This window comes from Tursiops truncatus, chromosome 21 (genome assembly GCF_011762595.2).
Source record: "Tursiops truncatus isolate mTurTru1 chromosome 21, mTurTru1.mat.Y, whole genome shotgun sequence".
NCBI lineage: Eukaryota > Metazoa > Chordata > Mammalia > Artiodactyla > Delphinidae > Tursiops > Tursiops truncatus.
The window spans coordinates 19981170-20000969 of NC_047054.1; positions in this window are offsets into that span (position 1 = coordinate 19981170).

A 19800-nucleotide genomic window follows, 5' to 3' on the forward strand; every position below is an offset into this window, starting at 1 on the left:
TCTGTCACAAACATATACACACAGCTTTGAGTTTATTTTTCATAATACTCTTGTTTAATCTATATTTTCCAATTATCTCAAAAAATTAATCAGTTTTACAATATGTTTATGTATCATATGACTCCAGAAGATCCTAAATAATAAACTAATACAATTTTGAGTTCATAATTACAGAATCCAGGCAGATTTTTGTAAAGGATGGAAGCGTCACACAGGAGGGAATAATGAGAGTGTCTATAACAAGTAACCCTGGCTTTTAACCTGATGCGGGTATGCAAGGGCCACATCTTTCATAAATAATGCTAAGTTAGGGAATACTTTTATTTTTATTTTTTAAATAAATTTATTTATCTATTTATTTCTTTATTTTTGGCTGCCTTGGGTCTTTGTTGCTGAGCATGGGCTTTCTCTAGTTGTGGTGAGCGGGGGCTACTCTTCATTGTGGCACACGGGCCTCTCATTGCGGTGGCTTCTCTTGCTGTGGAGCACGGGCTCTAGGCACGCAGGCTTCAATAGCTGTGGCACGCAGGCTCAGTAGTTGTGGCTCGCAGGCTCAGTAGTTATGGCATACGGGCTTAACTGCTCAGCGGCATGTGGGATCTTCCCGGACCAGGGCTCAAACCCGTGTCCCCTGCATTGACAGGTGGATTCTCAACCACAGAACCACCAGGGAAGTCCTAGGGGAGTACTTTAATATGATTACAATTCCCCTCAGTATCCAGTCACACTTCTGTTTCTCACAGAAGAACCCAGATAGACCCACAGACAAAGACACAAACATACACACATACACACTCATTCTCAAATTCCTGTGAGGTCCTTACTCCATTACCAGAATACGGCATAGGAACTTTATAGTAGCTTTATTCTTTCCTGCAATACTTCTAAAATAAAGGAAAATAAAGTTATCAATGGCAAATATAATTTAGAATTTCACATGCTTAGAGGAGAAAATTGTGCATAACGTAGCATGCAATTTAAGGGCACTGGGATTGATTAGTAACCTCATATGTACTTTAAAGCAGTGCTTAAATATTTAACAAACTATACTACAAAGAAACAGTGACTCCAAGGTATTTCATGTAAATTAGGTAGCAGTGCTGACAAGACTTCAAAGTTGCATGTGACAAGAGATCTGTGTGAGGTTGATTCTAGAATTTTAAATTTGTGACACAGAAATTTTCCATTTAAGCAATATCCATAGGGATTAAAATGGAATCTTTCTAATTTATATTTTAAGAAAAATGGCATTTCGTACATGGACTTCTCTTTCCAGGTGGCAGAAGTAGTTGAATTTATTTAGATAATAAGTGTGTCTATCCAGCTGAGGCAAAATCACTTATGACTAAAATTATTTGTAGATCTAGTGTGGCTCCGGATACTCAAATTTACTCTACTTGGAGCATAGCAGGGATGTACTTGATGCACTTAAATACTTTCAGGGTGCAGGAGGGTGGAAGTAAAGTGGCAGGTAGTTACCTGAATACCACCAGCCCTCATTACCCCATCGGCATGTTCAGCAATCAGTCAGTCACATGCTTTCAATTTTTAACGTTTTTACTCTTGATATTACTTGACTTGCTCTGTAGTACTTTGCTTAAATTTTAATTTGAATATACTTATTTGACCTTAACTTACCCTGTCTATATCATTGAATATATGGGAGTTTTACACTTTAGCTCTCATATGCATACTTGACAACTTTATTTTCCTTTGTATTCCGTAATATTGGTCAAAGATACTACTTAATGCAATTATCTTTTGAGACCAGGTCAATAAATAAAATATATGAACCCTTACACGCAGAAGACTCTTAAATTTAGTGCTTTCAGGCAGAATCAATCAACTGCGATTTGTACTTTCACTTTTATTCCAAGTAGTATATTAACTTAGAAAACAAAGTGCAGGTCATTTGACTTTATAAAGTGAAAGACTTTAGTCCTTTAGGATACTTTCATGTTAAATTAAAAGCCATTAGTTGGAGTTAGATCTCTCTGTTTTGCCTTTGAGAGAAAAGTAGAAAATGGCTCAATGTATGAGAAGAAAGGATGTCTCTTTTTTATCAGGCAGTAGAAATTAAAACTGTCAATTTGAAAGAATAGTGAATCCGAATCATGCATCCACCCTGTGCCCTAGTGTTTGCTTGAAAGCCAAGAGTGTCATTCCTTTGTCTCTGTTCTAATTGAATGATTGGAAAGATAGGTTCCAATGCTTATTTGACAACAGAAGAAAGAGTTTTCCAAGGAGCTGCCTTTAAATTAAACACTATGTTTCTGGGTTGAAATCAGTATTTTCTGGTTTGTCTTTATTAGTTAGTCTTCTACATCCTTCTTCTCGTCTGTTAAATTGGGACATTGTGATGGGTTGAGCTTTGGAATCAACCTTTCTATTACATAGGACTGTTGTTCCTCCAGGCTGTCCAAATGCTAAGAACATGATAACACTCAACCAGCAGGATGGAGCTGCTTGGTCTGAACGGCACCTGAAGAAATGTGATGAGATCAGGTGCCGAGGAAAGGGAGGTGCAATCACTTCATTTTCTTCGGTGTGGCATTTCAAGTCTGTAGACTTGAGTAAATCACTCAACTCAATTTTCTAGTTGTTTTTTTAAATTAGTCCTCCTCCTCCTTTCCTCCCACCCCAGCGAGCCTGAGGAAATGCTTCAAAAGCACATCTGCATGGTTACTGTCTCTAGTTTTTTAAACTTACAGAGGCTAAAGCTTTTAGAGATGTTAAAGATGAGTACCACTCTGGCCCCCAAATTTCTGGGTGAAAACTGATTGCAGGTTTTGAAATGTATTAATAATGAACTATGCCATCGTCAGAAAATAGCTGCTTCCTCTGAGCACCTTACTGACAGTCTTCTCTGTGACTTATTTTATTTCTCTGAGTTCTGACTTAAATGTTTCCTAATTTTGTTAAAGCAAAACTTCTTGAAAATATGATTGGTGCAATAGAAATGTGAAGAAAGTCATAAAAGAGGACCCGCTTTCCCTTTATGAGTTTCAAAGAATTTGTGGATTTGTTTTTAAAGCCAATCACATTTAGCAAAACTTGAATGGGGCTCCAGAGCAAGGGGTATACAAGAGTTTTTTGTTTTCTTTTTTAAATTATACTCATGACTTTTCTTCAGACTTGACATTGTTTCAAACAATAAAATATAAATTTGAACAATGTAATTAATAAACCACAGATAACGTTTTTCAGAGTATAGAAAAATATTCTCCACATATGTCTTAGTCAACTCAGGCTGCTGTAATAAAATATCATAAACTGACTGGCTTAAAAAATAGAAATTAATTTTTCTCACAGTTCTGGAGTCTGGAAGTCCAAGATCAAGGTGACAGGATGGTTGGGTTCTGGTTAGAGCATTCTTCCTGGCTTGCAGATAGTTGCCTTCTCAATGTGTCCTCACAAGGCAGAGAGAGAGCGAGCCCTGGTGTCTCTGACTCTTCTTATAAGGTCACTAATCCTATAATGAGCATCCCACCATCTCCCTCCTCTAAATCTGATTTTCTCCCAAAGGCTCTGTCTGCAAATACCATTACACTGGGAGAGATAGCCACCACACATTTATTTTGAAGAGACAAAATTCAGTCCATAGCAGTATGGTAAATTATTTTATTAAATATGGAAAAAATGAAGTATATAATATTAACTTTCAATGCTGTGAAGATCTTCATACAGGGATATATAATTACATAGGGTAGGTTTGTAGCTGTTTGATGATGTGGCTTTAATACAATGGTCAATCTCAGAGAATCTAGACACATCAATGACTATGTGGTCCCTTAGCCTAGTCCCCTTGAATATCAATTGTCAAATTGATAAAACCAAACCAGAAGTAGGATTCTAAGGTAGTTGGATTGCAAACAGTGGAAGACTGTAGTCCCTGTTGAGTGAGTGAAAGACAGGCCTTCTGTATTATTGACTGAAAGGGAATCCTGCAGATTCAGTCCATTTCACTTCTCCTTTTGTTCCTTTCTCAGTGGACGTGTCAAACTTCTGGTCACCTTACTCTGTAGGATACATCATTTTATCACTGAAATAGAGTCTCAATCCTGATTTCACTGGCCTGATTAGATAACTCCAATTCTTTTAAACCTCCCATGCATGCTCACAGGTAGGCCGGAGATCACTTTGGCAAGTTCAAAACTGTCCTCAGGAACACGTTTTGAATAGGCTTAAGTGTCAAGGTAAGTGCTCAGGTTGAAGCCCCAAAATTCTGACTTTAGGAGGGAAATTGCCAACCGAAGAGTAACTGTCAACTTTTATTTTGAAATGATTATAAATTCACAAATGGAGGCACTCCAGGATCGTGACAAGTTGTGGCAGGGGTAAGGGAGGATGGGGGCATCAGCTGCTTCTTCTAGATGCTAGGGAATGCAGCTGGACCTGGATCCAAAGCAGGCTCTCCATATGGAAAAGGCCCAGAAGACAATGCTCGGCTGGAGGACTGAGCTGAGTGCAGAAGGCCAGTGACCCTGTGCCTTTGGATTGGAGAATGTAACCCATTTACATGTAAGCCGTGTGGCTGACAGGGTCTTGGTGCTCCGGCCAGGTGTCAGACCTGAGCCTCTGAGGTGGGAGAGCCAAGTTCAGGACATTGGACACCAGAGACCTCCCAGCCCCACATAATACCAATTGGCGAGAGTTGTCCCACAGATCTCTGTCTCAGTGCTCGGACCCAGCTCCACTCAATGACCAGCAAGCTCCAGTGCTGGACACCCCACGATGAACTACTAGCAAGACAGGAATACAACCCCACCCATTAGCAGAAAGGCTACCTAAAATCATACTAAGTTCACAGGCACCCCAAAACACACCACCGGATGCGGTCCTGCCCATCAGAAGGACAAGATCCAGCCTCATCCACCAGAACACAGGCACCAGTGCCCTCCACCAGGAAGGCTACACAACCCACAGAACCAACCTTACCCACTGGGGACACACCAAAAACAATGAGAACTATGAACCTGCAGACTGCAAAAAGGAGACAACAAACACAGTAAGTTAAGAAAAATGAGAAGACAGAGAAATACACAGCAGATGAAGGAACAAAGTAAAAGCCCACCAGACCAAACAAATGAAGAGGAAATAGGCAGTCTACCTGAAAAAGAATTCAGAGTAATCATACTAAAGATCATACAAAATCTTGGAAGCAGAATGAAGAAAACACAAGAAACATTTAACAAGGACCTAGAAGAACTAAAGAGCATACAAACAATGATGAGCAACACAATATATGAAATTAAAACTTCTCTAGAAGGAATCAATAGCAGAATAACTGAAGCAGAAGATCGGATAAGTGAGCTAGAAGATAAAATAGTGTAAATAACTACCACAGAGCAGAATAAAGAAAAAAGAATGAAAAGAATTGAGGACAGTCTCAGAGACCTCTGGGACAACATTAAATGCACCAACATTAGAATTATAGGGCCTTCCAGAGGAAGAAGAGAAAAAGAAAGGGACTGAGAAAATATTTGAAGAAATTATAGTTGAAAACTTCCCTAACATGGGAAAGGAAACAGTCAATCAAGTCCAGGAAGAACAGAAAGTCCAATACAGGATAAATCCAAGGAGAAACACGCCAAGACACTTATTAATCAAACTATCAAAAATTACGTACAAAGAATAAAAATTAAAAGCAACAAGGGAAAAGAAACAAATAACATACAAAGGAATCCCTATAAGGTTAACAGCTAATCTTTCAGAAGAAACTCTGCAAGCCAGAAGGGAGTGGCAGAATATATTTAAAGTGATGAAAGAGGAAAACCTACAACCAAGATTACTCTACCCAGCAAGGATCTCATTCAGATTTGACAGAGAAGTTAAAACCTTTACAGACAAGCAAAAACTAAGAGAATTCAGCACCACGAAACCGGCTTTACAACAAATGCTAAAGGAACTTCTCTAGGCTGGAAATACAAGAGAAGGAAAAGACTTACAAAAGCAAACCCAAAACAATTAAGAAAACGGTAATAGGAACATACACATCAGTAATTACCTTAAATGTAAACGGATTAAGTGCTCCAACCAAAAGACACAGACAGGCTGAATGGATAGAAAAACAAGACCCGTATATATGCTCTCTACAAGAGACCCACTTCAGACCTAGGGACACATACAGAATGAAAGTGAAGGGATGGAAAAAGATATCCCATGCAAATGGAAATCAGAAGAAAGCTGAAGTAACAATTCTCATATCAGAAAAAATAGACTTTAAAACAAAGACTATTACAAGAGACAAAGAAGGACACTACATAATTATCAAGGGATCAATCTAAGAAGAAGGTATAACAATTGTAATATTTATGCACCCAACATAGGAGCACCTCAATACATAAGGCAAAGCTAACAACCATAACAGGGGAAATCGACTGTAACACAATCATAGTAGGGGACTTTAACATCCCACTTTCACCAATGGACAGATCATCCAAAATGAAAATAAATAAGGAAACACAAGATTTAAATGATACATTAAACCAAATGGACTTAATTGATATTTATATGACATTCCATCCAAAAACAACAGAATACACTTTCTTCTCAACTGCTCATGGAACATTCTGCAGGATAGATCATATCTTGGGTCAGAAATCAAGCCTTGGTAAATTTAAGAAAATTGAAATTGTATCAAGTATCTTTTCCGACCACAACACTATGAGACTAGATATCAATTACAGGAAAAAAACTTTTAAAAATACAAACACTTGGAAGCTAAACAATACACTACTAAATAACCAAGAGATCACTGAAGAAATCAAAGAGGAAATCAAAACATACCTAGAAACAAATGACAATGAAAACACTACAACCCAAAACCTGTGGGATGCAGCAAAAGCAGTTCGAAGAGGGAAGTTTACAGCAATAAAATCCTGCCTCAAGAAACAAGAAATATCTCAAATAAACAACCGCAGCTTACACCTAAAACAATTAGAGAAAGAAGAACAAAAAACCCCCCAAATTTAGCAGAAGGAAAGAAATCATAAAAATCAGATGAGAAATAAATAAATAAGGGCTTCCCTGGTGGCGCAGTGGTTAAGAATCTGCCTGGCAATGCAGGAGACGTGGGTTCGAGCCCTGGTCCAGGAAGATCCCACATGCTATGAAGCAACTAAGCCCAGGCACCACAACTACTGAGCCTGTGCTCTAGAGCTTGCATGCCACAACTACTGAAGGCCACGTGCCTAGAGCCCGTGCTCCACAGCAAGAGAAGCCACCGCAATGAGAAGCCCACGCACTGCAAAGAAGAATACCCCAAGCTCGCCCCAACTAGAGAAAGGCTTTGAGCAGCAATGAAGACCCAACGCAGCCAAAAATAAATTAATTAATTAAAATTACTTTGAAGTAAATGAAAAAGAAATGAAGAAAACAATAGCAAAGATCAATAAAACTAAAAGCTGTTTCTTTGAGATGTTAAACAAAATTGATAAACCATTAGCCAGACTCATCAAGAAAAAAAGGGAGAAGTCTCAAATCAATAAAATTAGAAATGAAAAAGGAGAAGTAATAACTGACACTGCAGAACTACAAAGGATCATGAGAGATTACTACAAGCAACTATATGCCATAAAATGGACAACCTGGAAGAAATGGACAAATTCTTAGAAAAGCACAACCTTCCAAGGCCGAACCAGGAAGAAATAGAAAATATGAACAGACCAATCACAAGCACTGAAATTGAAACTGGGATTAGAAATCTTCCAACAAACAAAAGCTCAGGACTAGATGGATTCACAGGCAAAATCTATCAAACATTTAGAGAAGAGCTAACACCTATCCTTCTCAAACTCTTCCAAAATATAGCAGAGGGAGGAACACTCCCAAACTCATTCTACGTGGCCACCATCACCCTGATACCAAAACCAGACAAAGATGTCACAAAGAAAGAAAACTACAGGCCAATATCACTGATGAACACAGATGCAAAAATCATGAACAAAATTGTAGCAAACAGAATCCAACAGCACATTAAAAGGATCATACACCATGATCAAGTGGGGTTTACCCCAGGAATGCAAGGATTCTTCAATTTACACAAATCATTCAATGTGATACACCATATTAACAAACTGAAGGATAAAAACCATATGATCATCTCAATAGATGGAGAAAAAGCTTTCAACAAAATTCAACACCCATTTATGATAAAAACCCTCCAGAAAGTAGACATAGAGGGAACTTACCTCAACATAATAAAGGCCATATATGAGAAACCCACAGCCAACATCATTCTCAATCATGAAAAACTGAAACCATTTCCACTAAGATCAAGAGCAAGCCAAGGTTGCCCACTCTCACCACTATTATTCAACATAGTTTTGGAAGTTTTAGCCTCAGCAATCAGAGAAGAAAAAGAAATAAAAGGACTCCAAGTCAGAAAAGAAGAAGTAAAACTGTCACTGTTTGCAGATTATATGAAACTATACATAGAGAATCCTAAAGATGCTACCAGAAAACTACTAGAGCTAATCAATGAATTTGGTAAAGTAGCAGGATACAAATTAATGCACAGAAATCTCTTGCATTCCTATATGCTAAGATGAAATATCTGAAAGAGAAATTAAGGAAACACTCCCATTTACCACTGCAACAAAAAGAATAAAATACCTAGGAATAAACCTGCCTAAGGAGATAAAAGACCTGTATGTGGAAAATTATAAGACACTGATGAAAGAAATTAAAGATGATACAAACAGATGGAGAGATATACCATGTTCTTGGATTGGAAGAGTCAACATAGTGAAAATGACTATCCTACCCAAAACAATCTACAGATTCAATGCAATCCCTATCAAACTACCAATGGCATTTTTCACAGAACTAGAACAAAAAAAATTCACAATTTGTATGTAAACACAAAAGACCCTGAATAGCCAAAAGCAATCTTGAGAAAGAAAAACTGAGCTGGAGGAATCATGCTCCCTGACTTCAGACTATAAAATACAAAGCTACAGTAATCGAGACAGTATGGTACTGGCACAAAAACAGAAATGTAGATCAATGCAACAGGACAGAAAGCCCAGAGATACACCCACGCACATATGGTCACCTTATCTTTGATAAAGGAGGCAAGAATATACAATGGAGAAAAGACAGCCTCTTCAATTAGCAGTGCTGGGAAAACTGGACAGATACATGTAAGAGAATGAAATTAGAACACTCCCTAACACCATACACAAAAATAAACTCAAAATGGATTAAAGACCTAAATGTAAGGCCAGACACTATAAAACTCTTAGAGCAAAACATAGGCAGAACACTCTGTGACGTACCTCGCAGCAAGATCCTTTTTGACCCACCTCCTAGAGAAATGGAAATAAAAACAAAAATAAACAAATGGGACCTAATGAAACTTAAAAGCTTTGGCACAGCAAAGGAAACCATAAACAAGACAAAAAGACAACCCTCAGAATGGGAGAAAATATTTGCAAATGAAGCAACTGACAAAGGATTAATCGCCAAAATATACAAGCAGCTCATGCAGTTCAATATCAAAAAAACAAACAACCCAATCAAAAATGGGCAGAAGACCTAAACAGACATTTCTCCAAAGAATATATACAGATTGCCAACAAACACATGAAAGGATGCTCAATATCACTAATCATTAAAGAAATGCAGTTCAAAACTGCGATGAGGTATCACCTCACACCAGTCAGAATGGCCATCGTCAAAAAATCTACAAACAATAAATGCTGGAGAAGCTGTGGAGAAAAGGGAACCCTCTTGCACTGTTGGTGGGAATGTAAATTGATACAGCCACTATGGAGAACAGTATGGAGGTCCCTTAAAAAACTAAAAATAGAACTACCATATGACCCAGCAATCCCACTACTGGGCATATACCCTGAGAAAACCATAATTCAAAAAGAGTCATGTACCACAATGTTCATTGCAGCACTATTTACAATAGCCAGGACATGGAAGCAACCTAAGTGTCCAACGACAGATGAATGAATAAAGATGTGGTAGGGCTTCCCTGGTGGCTCAGTGGTTGAGAGTCCACCTGCCGATGCAGGGGACACGGGTTCATGCCCCGGTCTGGGAGGATCCCACATGCCGCAGAGCGGCTGGGCCCGTGAGCCATGGCCGCTGTGCCTGTGCGTCCGGAGCCTCTCCTCGCAACGGGAGAGGCCACAACAGTGAGAGGCCCTCATACCAAAAAAAAAAAAAAAAAAAAAAAAGACGTGTTACACATATACAATGGAATATTACTCAGCCATAAGAAGAAACAAGATTGATTTATTTGTAATCAGGTGGATGGACCTAGAATCTCTCATGCAGAGTGAAGTAAATCAGAAAGAGAAAAACAAATACTGTATGCTAACACATATATATGGAATCTAAAAAAAAAAGGTTCTGAAGAACCTAGGGGCAGGACAGGAATAAAGACGCAGACATAGTGAATGGACTTGAGGACACGGGGAGGGGGAAGGGTAAGCTGAGAGGAAGTGAGAGAGTGGCATTTACATATATACACTATCAAATGTAAAGCAGATATCTAGAAGGAAGTAGCAGGGAGATCAGCTGGGATAGCAGCCGGAATAGCACAGGGAGATCAGCTCTGTGCTTTGTGACCACCTAGAGGGGTGGGATAGGGAGGGTGGGAGGGAGACACAAGGGGAAGGAGATATGGGGATATTCATATACTATAGCTCATTCACTTTGTTATACAGCAGAAACTAACACAACATTGTAAAGCAATTATACTCCAATAAAGACGTTAAAAAAGTAATGCTACCTAACCTCTTGTGAATAGAAAACAAACACAGATAAATGAGCTCTCTTTGTTTCCCTATTGGCACACAATGAATTACATGGCAGGTGATAACATAAAATTCACAGGAGCATGTGGAACAATAAGAGGTTAAAAAAAAAAAAACTCATAGGAACAAAAGGATGGAAGGGAGTTTGTTTCGGCATTAGCAAGTGCTTTCTTCCTAGCTGTTTCCCAACTGGTCTCTATCTATGAATGCCACATTATCCTGTTATTGGAGGATAGACTTTTTGATACTTGCATTTTTCACCTCAATGTTTATAAAACGATTATTACTAAAAGAGTGGAAACATGTTTTAAGGCAGGTTGCCAAATGAAAATTCCAAATTATGACTTTGTCCACAACTGCACAGACACTCAGAAAATGACAGGTTAAACTCTGATGTTTCATTTATTTTTTAAAAATATTTTTTGATGTGAACCTTTTTTTTTTTTTTTTGCGGTACGCGGGCCTCTCACTGTTGTGACCTCTCCCGTTGCGTAGCACAGGCTCCGGACGCGCAGGCTCAGCGGCCATGGCTCATGGGCCCAGCCGCTTTGCGGCACGTGGGATCTTCCCGGACTGGGGCACGAACCCATGTCCCCTGCATCGGCAGGCGGACTCTCAACCACTGCGCCACCAGGGAAACCCGATGTAAACCATTTTGAAGCCTTTATTGTTTGTTACAATATTGCTTCTATGTTATGTTTTGGTTTTTTGACCCCTAGGCATGGGGGATCGTTAGCTCCCCTATCAGGGATCAAACCCGCACCCCCCCCCCCGCGTTGAAAGAGCAGAATCTTAACCACTGGACCGCCAGGGAAGTCCCTCTGATATTTTAGAATCACTTAGCTATATTGCAGTAAGAAGGAAAGTCTAACTCAACTGTGTTTAATAAGGTACCGTGTTAGAAGTCCTAGTTGCGTTCAGATGCTGATTTATATATATTAACTCTGTGGCTCAGGTCCATAAAGCCATTTATAGAATTAGCATCTTTTGAACACACAAGTTTTTTTTTAATTGAAAAAATGATTGTAGAAAGTTTCAGATACAGGCATACCTCATTTTATTTCTCTTTGCTTTATTGCACTTTGCAGATACTGTGTTTTTTACAAACTGAAGGTGTGTGACTATCCTGTATTAAGCAAATCTATGGGCACCATTTTTCCAACAGCATTTGCTCAGTTCATATCTTTGTGTCACATTTTGGTAATTCTTGCAATATTTTAAATCCTTCACCAGCAAAAAAAATTATGACTGACTGAAGGCTCAGTTGATGGTTGGCATTTATTTAGCAATAAAATATTTTAAATTGAGGTATGTACATTGTTTTTTTAGATGTAATGGTATTGCACACTTAACAGACTGCAGTATGGTAGAAACATAACTTTTATATGCTCTGGGAAACCAAAACATTTGTGTAACTTGCTTTATTGCATTTATTTGCTTTCTTGCCATGGTTTGGAACCGAACCTGCAGTATCTCCAGGGTATGCCTGTAAATCCATAAACACATGTAGTATCTGAAGCCACTACAGACCGTTGGGTACCACCACTTTTGGATAAATTTCTATGGATTTCTATCTTCCATATAATGTGCTTTAGTGGCAATGTATCAGAAGTATCAGGGGTAGTAGCTGTCCTTGTGCATTCCACTTGAAATGATCAGCGTGGTGTGCCAGTTGGAAACACAGTCTTCCTGCCTATGACCAACAGCAGTAGAAAGCCCATCTTACTTTTCTCCAGAAACTAGTTTAAATAGGGGTGAAGAATCTAAAGAATAAAATAAGACAAAAAGGCAGGATTAAGGTATTCCTTTATTTTCCCAAAGAACCTGAGTTTATGGTACGACTAACAGTACATTTTTAGATAAATAATTTCCACAGGGATCAGAAAAGCTTAAATTGCATGTGGATTAAGTAATGATAAAGTTTGTAAAGGAAAGGGCTATACAGAAAATATTCCTGCATAAAAATGAATGTGACCTCAAAGAAGCAAAACTAGCACTAGCTATGCTATCTGTATTTAGGTAAAATGTCCAAACCTCAGAACAAAATATACTACTAGATTAAGTGTCTCAAAGCTTGCAAAGATAACTTAAATGTAGTAAAAAGGTAATTCACGTAGAGATCTTGTTTTATTAATTTTCCAAATCACATCATGAACTGATATTTTTATGAAATATTTTGCAAAATAAAAAAATATATAGGTAGTTCATTTGTTTTCAAGTTATTTCACATTTTTATGTTTCAGTTTCTGTTAGAATGTGCATAATGGAGTGATCAGTCAATTCAAATGTAGCCGCCTTTTGATAAATCCATAACAAAAGAATCTTATGATTGTGTTTGCTAAAGATATGCTGTTGGTAATACTTGTTCATTTAAGATTTTTTAAATGTCTCAGGTGTGTATTGCTTCTTATTCCTTTAGTGGTTATTAAGGTAAAGGGCAAAATGACAACCTTAGTAATTATAGACCTTGGAATTACTTATTATTTTCCGAAAATATATATCCTAAAAGTGAATGATGAAAGCTCTGCTTGAGCTTCTGATATTCTTTTCCAAAGGTGGAAATTTGAAAGAGGGATTATTTCTATATCTTTTTCCTAGATGTAGTTTCCATCAAGTATCATTCAATTTGAACATTTTTTTTCTTTTTTGTTTTCTCCACACACTTTTAAATTTCAGTTATTTTTTGCTTCATTAAAAGGAATAGAAGGAATTAACAAAAGAAGAGCTTTTTCCCCCCAAGACATCAGAGATAAATGCTAGAAAAATACAAGCTACTTGAAGGTTAGAAAATATGAGCAAGAAGGGTCTCTGCGTAATTTCAAATCTTGATATATTTAAGTTTAATTTTCTTTATTAGTGATAAAACATTTCATTTTTGAATATATTTCATCTTGAGGAAAATAGGTTTATTCTAATGTATTGTCAATCTGATCATCTAAGTATCTTTTCCATGATCTCTTTTATCTTCTGAAAACATTAAAAGTTGAAAAGAGGACATGATTTGGCATCTGAGAGTAAATGCCTTGAGGTATTTTTTAAATTATGAAAACTGCTGACTGAAAAGTAAAAACAGATTTTGAAATAATTTATTTTCAGAAATATTGGCAGCTTATCCTCTGCTTTCAAATGAACAACATGGTAGGGGTTTGTTTCTGTTTCAGAGAGACAATTTAACAGTACCGTTTCCCTGTTTTAATAGAAAAATGAACATTGAATAGGCTCATAATAACAGTTTTAATAAATTCAGATCATCACCTCAGGATATTAATAACCTGATTTGTTTTGAAGTATTAAATGAAGAAATATACTGGGAAACAGAAACTTAGCAAGTTTTACATATCAATCATAAAATACTGCAGAATAATTTTTAATTTATTCACGCTTTTATTAATTTTTTCATTCCCATTCTTTGATTTACTGATCCTTAACTGTATATCAGAATTCAAGATCAGTACTAAGCATACAAAATTTATTAAGACAAAGTCCTTGAGTTCAAGGAACTCATAAATTACTGGGTAGAAGTTTAACGTGAATTGCAAAGCAGTATAACTGCTGTGTATAGTAATTTTCACAAGGAGCTCGGGAAACTGAGCAGAAAGAGGAAAAGCAGGAAGGACACAGAAAATGGTTCACAGAGAAAATCATTTAGAATCAGATCCTGAAAATGAGTAGAGATGACCATTAAAGGGACAAGAGAGGTATGTCGGGAAGAAGTGGTACTCTTTTTTTTTTTTTTTTTTTTGCGTTACGCGGGCCTCTCACTGCTGTGGCCTCTCCCGTTGCGGAGCACAGGCTTCGGATGCGCAGGCTCAGCGGCCATGGCTCACGGGCCCAGCCGCTCCGCGGCATGTGGGATCCTCCCAGACTGGGGCACGAACCCGGGTCCCCTGCATTGGCAGGCAGAGTCTCAACCACTGCGCCACCAGGGAAGCCCCAGAAGTGGTACTCTTAACAGTTTATAAACATTTCAAAATATGCAAAAGTTTTATTGTCACTGGAGTATAAAATGCAGAAAACTGCTAACAGGTAAGTCCTACTAAGGAATTTGGGTTTGACTTCCACAGACTTTTGGATTCCAGAAGCATTTTAAGTGAGAATTACACAGTCAGCTTTGAATTTCAGAACATTAGTTGGCTGTGGTATCGAGGAATAACTGGGAGAAAATATAAGTGATACTGAAGTGGTAAAAAGAAGTAAACTAATAGGGAAGTTGAACAAGAAGGGGCATCTCAGTATATTTCCCCATTTCTGACTTGAGTTTTTAGGGCATGATTGTACCATTAATCAACCTAGGAGGGTTAAAAACGGGAAAAAGCTTTCAAGAAGAAAGTCCTTGAAATATTGATCCTTACCAATATTTATTAATTACCTCACATATGTAAGATACCATGTTGCTCACAAGAATACAATGGAATATAAGGAACGTCTTTGATATATATATATATTTTTTAGCCTAGATGGGGAGTAATATATAATTTAGCATGTAAAATTTCAGAATAGATATGATAGCTTCTCAATGAGTGCTATAGGTAGTAAACCCCAAATATAGTCAGAGAATGAACAGATTGTATTTACCTTAACAGGTGGGAAAATTAGTAAATAGATTTATAGATGAGTAGAGGAAAATAAGTCTGAATGAATGGATTTTGCATTCAAGCAGAAGTCTTGAATGGTGGGCAAAAGCATTATACAAGAAAATAATTACAGGTTTTTGTACAGGTGAGATATCAAGAGGTTTGGTAAGATTAATATAGCAATGTATAGGTGGTATTTTGTGCAGTTAGCTGGAAGCAGGAACACCATTTAGACTCTTAAAATAACACAAGTAAGAGATGTATGTTGAAATGGGTTGACATTTCTCCTTTTAAAGGGTAATGATGCTTTCAGGATTCAGAGGAACTCATTTTAACGGAGTAAAAGATATGATAGTTAATAATTTACTTTTTCCAATATGATTATTCCATCCCTTCCCCCAAATAATTTTTCTGTCGATCTGCAGGGGCAAACTTATTTCCACTTGTATTTAAGGAGAAATGAGAAGAGGTATACAGGTTTCGACATGTCAGAAAAAATTATGTAACTTGTGACAGTTAGAAATTGAAGGTACCTTAGAGATCATGTTATTTAGAGCTTAATTTTACAAATAGCAATGGAGGGGCGGCTTTAAATACTTGTCAAAGATCAAAGAATGAATTAGAGGCAGATTTGGGAATAAAATGAAACTGTTCCCTGTCCAATCTTTTACTCTACCAATTTAGATCTGGGGGGAAAGAGATTCAAATAAAGAAAAAAGAAAGCAAAGTGTGAAGACTTCCAAAGAATTTGAAATATTCAGTAGCGTAAGTTTAAATTTGAAGATAATGAATAAATAAGAATCCTTCTGGCCCTTAAGATCTAAATGAACTTACCCTGAACCTCATCCCTATTCTAGTGCAGGAATTTAAAATGCTGCCTAAGTTCCCATTAATTGTCAGGGGAAGAGGGCAGGCGGACAGATACTCATGCTCTCTTAACATCCTTTGCCTCATGCCTCCTATTATTTCTTGTGTCCCGTGTAGAGCTGGGTGTGACATTCATTCCCTTCTTTGTCCCTCTCCAAAACAAAACCTCAAAAAAATACAAAGATCATTGTAGATTTTCTTGAAAAACTGAAAGCACTAAGAGATCTCATTGGCAAACATCAAGACAAATAACAATAGAATTTAACTCAACATTGTTTCTACTCCTCTTTAGCTTCTTTTCCCACAGAGTGCCCCAGTCTTTCTTCATTCCTTTGTTCCCAATCCACCTGGCTTTTCTCTTTTTTATTTTTCTTTCTGGTTTTCCAGAACAGCAAGCACTCTGTGCCAGACCTTAGCCTCCTCCGTTGAAACCTTTCGAGCAGCATATGGGGGCCCTAGTGAGGACTGCTCTCCTTCTAGGAGCTTCCTGCTGCTGTGTTCTTCATCTTACTTCCAAACCAAAGAAAACATTTATTTATTCAACAACTTCAGAGAGACATACTAATGAATGTCTCTATTATACTAGATAAAGTGCCAGGAAGTGGAGCTACAGGAGTGAAAAAGGCTCCTGATCTCAAATAGAATAATAATTAAAAAGAAAATATTGTAAAGTGTCTTTCAGTTTAATTAACCGAGTAATTTATATGCATTTAATAGCACAGGATCAAACTTGAAGATAATGAATAAACAGGAATATTTTTGTCCCTGAAATCTACATGAATTCACCCTAGACTTCAGCCCTATTCCAGTATAGCAATTTAAAATGCTGCCTACTGTTAATTAATTTTTTGATTATTTAAGTCTCCTAACAATTCCATGGATTAGATAAGAGAGGTGGTATGGTTGACATTACTCAGATTCCTCTACCTTAAGCTTTTAGGTTGGAATTCTTACCAATTCATGACTCAAATTTCACTTTGAGAAGAGAAATATTCTAAGGAATGATGCCCTGTACTACTCTTTCTTTAACTTCTCCTTTGATTTTTGAATGGAAACTAAAACCCTGGTAGAGTTAATGACTGTTTTACCTACTACAATTATTCAAATGATATCATTTCTATTATATCCTGCACAAAGAACTAGTAAGTGTAAAACATGAAAAAAATCATCATCCATCCACTTCAGTTATTAAAGGCTCTACTATGCATTTTTGTTTTCATGTTTCCTCAATTTTTTAAATATTATGATGAAGTCAATTAAAAGTAAGATAATGCTGGACATTTTTTTTAGAAGAAACTTCGTTCTCAGAGCTTATTTGAGCATTGATTGATCTTATCTGGTACCTAAGCGGCTGCATTAGAAAATTCCTTGATTTAGTGAAGAGAGTTTTGATTAATAAAATGCATTTAATATTTAACATTCAAGAATATCTTTTCAGTGTCTAAACTTCAGATTTCAAAATTCAGCATGAGACTATGTTACTTGAAGCTATGACATTTGGGGAATAGAGATTTCACATATTAATGAGTAGACCCATGCTGGGACATTAACTCTACAGATACAACGTGTACATCTTCTGTGGCTGACTTTCATAAAGGAAATTGATAGAGAGAGGGAATTAAGAAATACTGAATTCTTACAGTGAACCAAATATCCTATTTAGTTAAAACCTAACCCAAACTGCAAGGTTGGCATTACTATACGTATTTGTATCAATGGAAATTGAAGTTTGGAGAGATTAAATAACTTGCTCAAGGTCACTTAGATGGAATGAAGCAGCTGGCATTGCTTCCCAAAATGGCTAATTTTAAAGTTCATAGTGTATCCATAAGAAAACCTGAACTCCAAGATTCTAGCCTCATCAATAAGGTATTTACTTTCTCTGAGTAGAGCATCCTCATTTTTCAAGTGTAAACAATCTATTATCTACATATATTAAAAATGTTGGTGAGAAAAAATTATTAATTTATATAAAACTAATATTTCAAAGCATAGAGGTATTTTTGCCTTGCTTGTATATATATTACTGATCACAGGTTCTTCTACACAAACCCAATAACCCCATAAAATAGTATCTGAAATTAACCACAGTAGAATTCATGAAGCTGATGGCTGGAGAGATGCTATATTTCACAGAATTTTTTTTTCAGTTACTATGAAGTTGAGGACCTGGGAATACCAGGAATTTTTGGTTTCCTTTTCTTGTCCTGCCTTCTGAAGCAAATGCCTTCCCAAAGCATATATGGAGGCCAGTGGGTTGATAATGAGTAGCTTAGAGTGTAGCACTTAGAGTATAGATAGCCATACTAGTAGGGATACATAAATTTATTTTAATGATGTTTTTAATTGGGTGAGATTATTTTATGTTAGGCATTTGTAAAGAGTAGCATCCTAGCGTATGGCTAAAACTGTTTTTAAGTATAAAGTAGGACCACAATTCATATATACTCTTTCTTCTTTCTAACAAAAAATATGCCATTCTTATTCTTTCGTTTAAAGGCTAGAAATTATCCTATGAATGAGATCCAGTATTTTTTGACCATGAGGTTTGCCTGACCATGACAAGAGTTAACAGTCTATGTCTCTCTGTATCTTATAACATTGTCATCACTTTAAATTATCTGAAATATCCTTTAGCATCTATACAATCAAGCAAAACTGACATTGTGCCCTTTTGAACAATCCTTTTCAAAAGCAATAAAAAATAAATATTTATTTAGTCAACAAGTTTAAATATACATATTAATAAATGTCTATCTTATGTTCCTTTTTCTCCTTTTTCTGTCCCTCTTCCTTTTTGGTTTCCATGGTTTCTATAACTTAAGATGTGAGAATTCATAATACATTTTTTTTTTTCCTGAAGTGAGGATAAAGCAGATCTTTTTGTTCCAAATAAATGTTGACTAATGGTTAGATTTATCAGGTAAAATATATGATGCCCAGTTAATTTTGAATTTCAGACAAACAACAAATGATTTTTAGTATAAGTATATCCTCTGCAAGTATTGCATACTTATACTAAAATATGATTTTATGTTTAACTGAACTTCAAAATTAATTGTGTCCAATATTTTTCATTGCTAAGTCTGGCAACCCTACCAATAGTCTGATGTTTGTAAAATTTTCCCGTTCATGGGAAATATATATTTATATATTTTTTGATTTTTTATGCTGTGAGAGTTTGTTTCTGGCTCAGATGGCTTTTATTTTTCCTCACTGATTTCCTTTTAAGATTATCATTGTTGCTTATTAATTGTTGCCCTTTTGGCTCATTTTAGAACAAAAAGTGAGAGGATGAGATTAATTTTCTCATTATCTGGAAGTCTATAGTTAGTTAATTATTTATGATATTTTATGCAGTTTTCAATGTAGCCCCTTAGGTGGTATGATTATACATTTATTTCTTCAAGTATCTTTTTTTTAATCATCAATAGTTTTCTATATTGATACTTAGAATCAACACCTTTATCAGTCTTTCATCCTCATTGTAAAATTAAACTTTTGATAACATTCTACTTTCACTTTCATTGATATATTCTGTACTAAGTTATTATACTATATGTGCCATTCTGTGTTTTGAAATA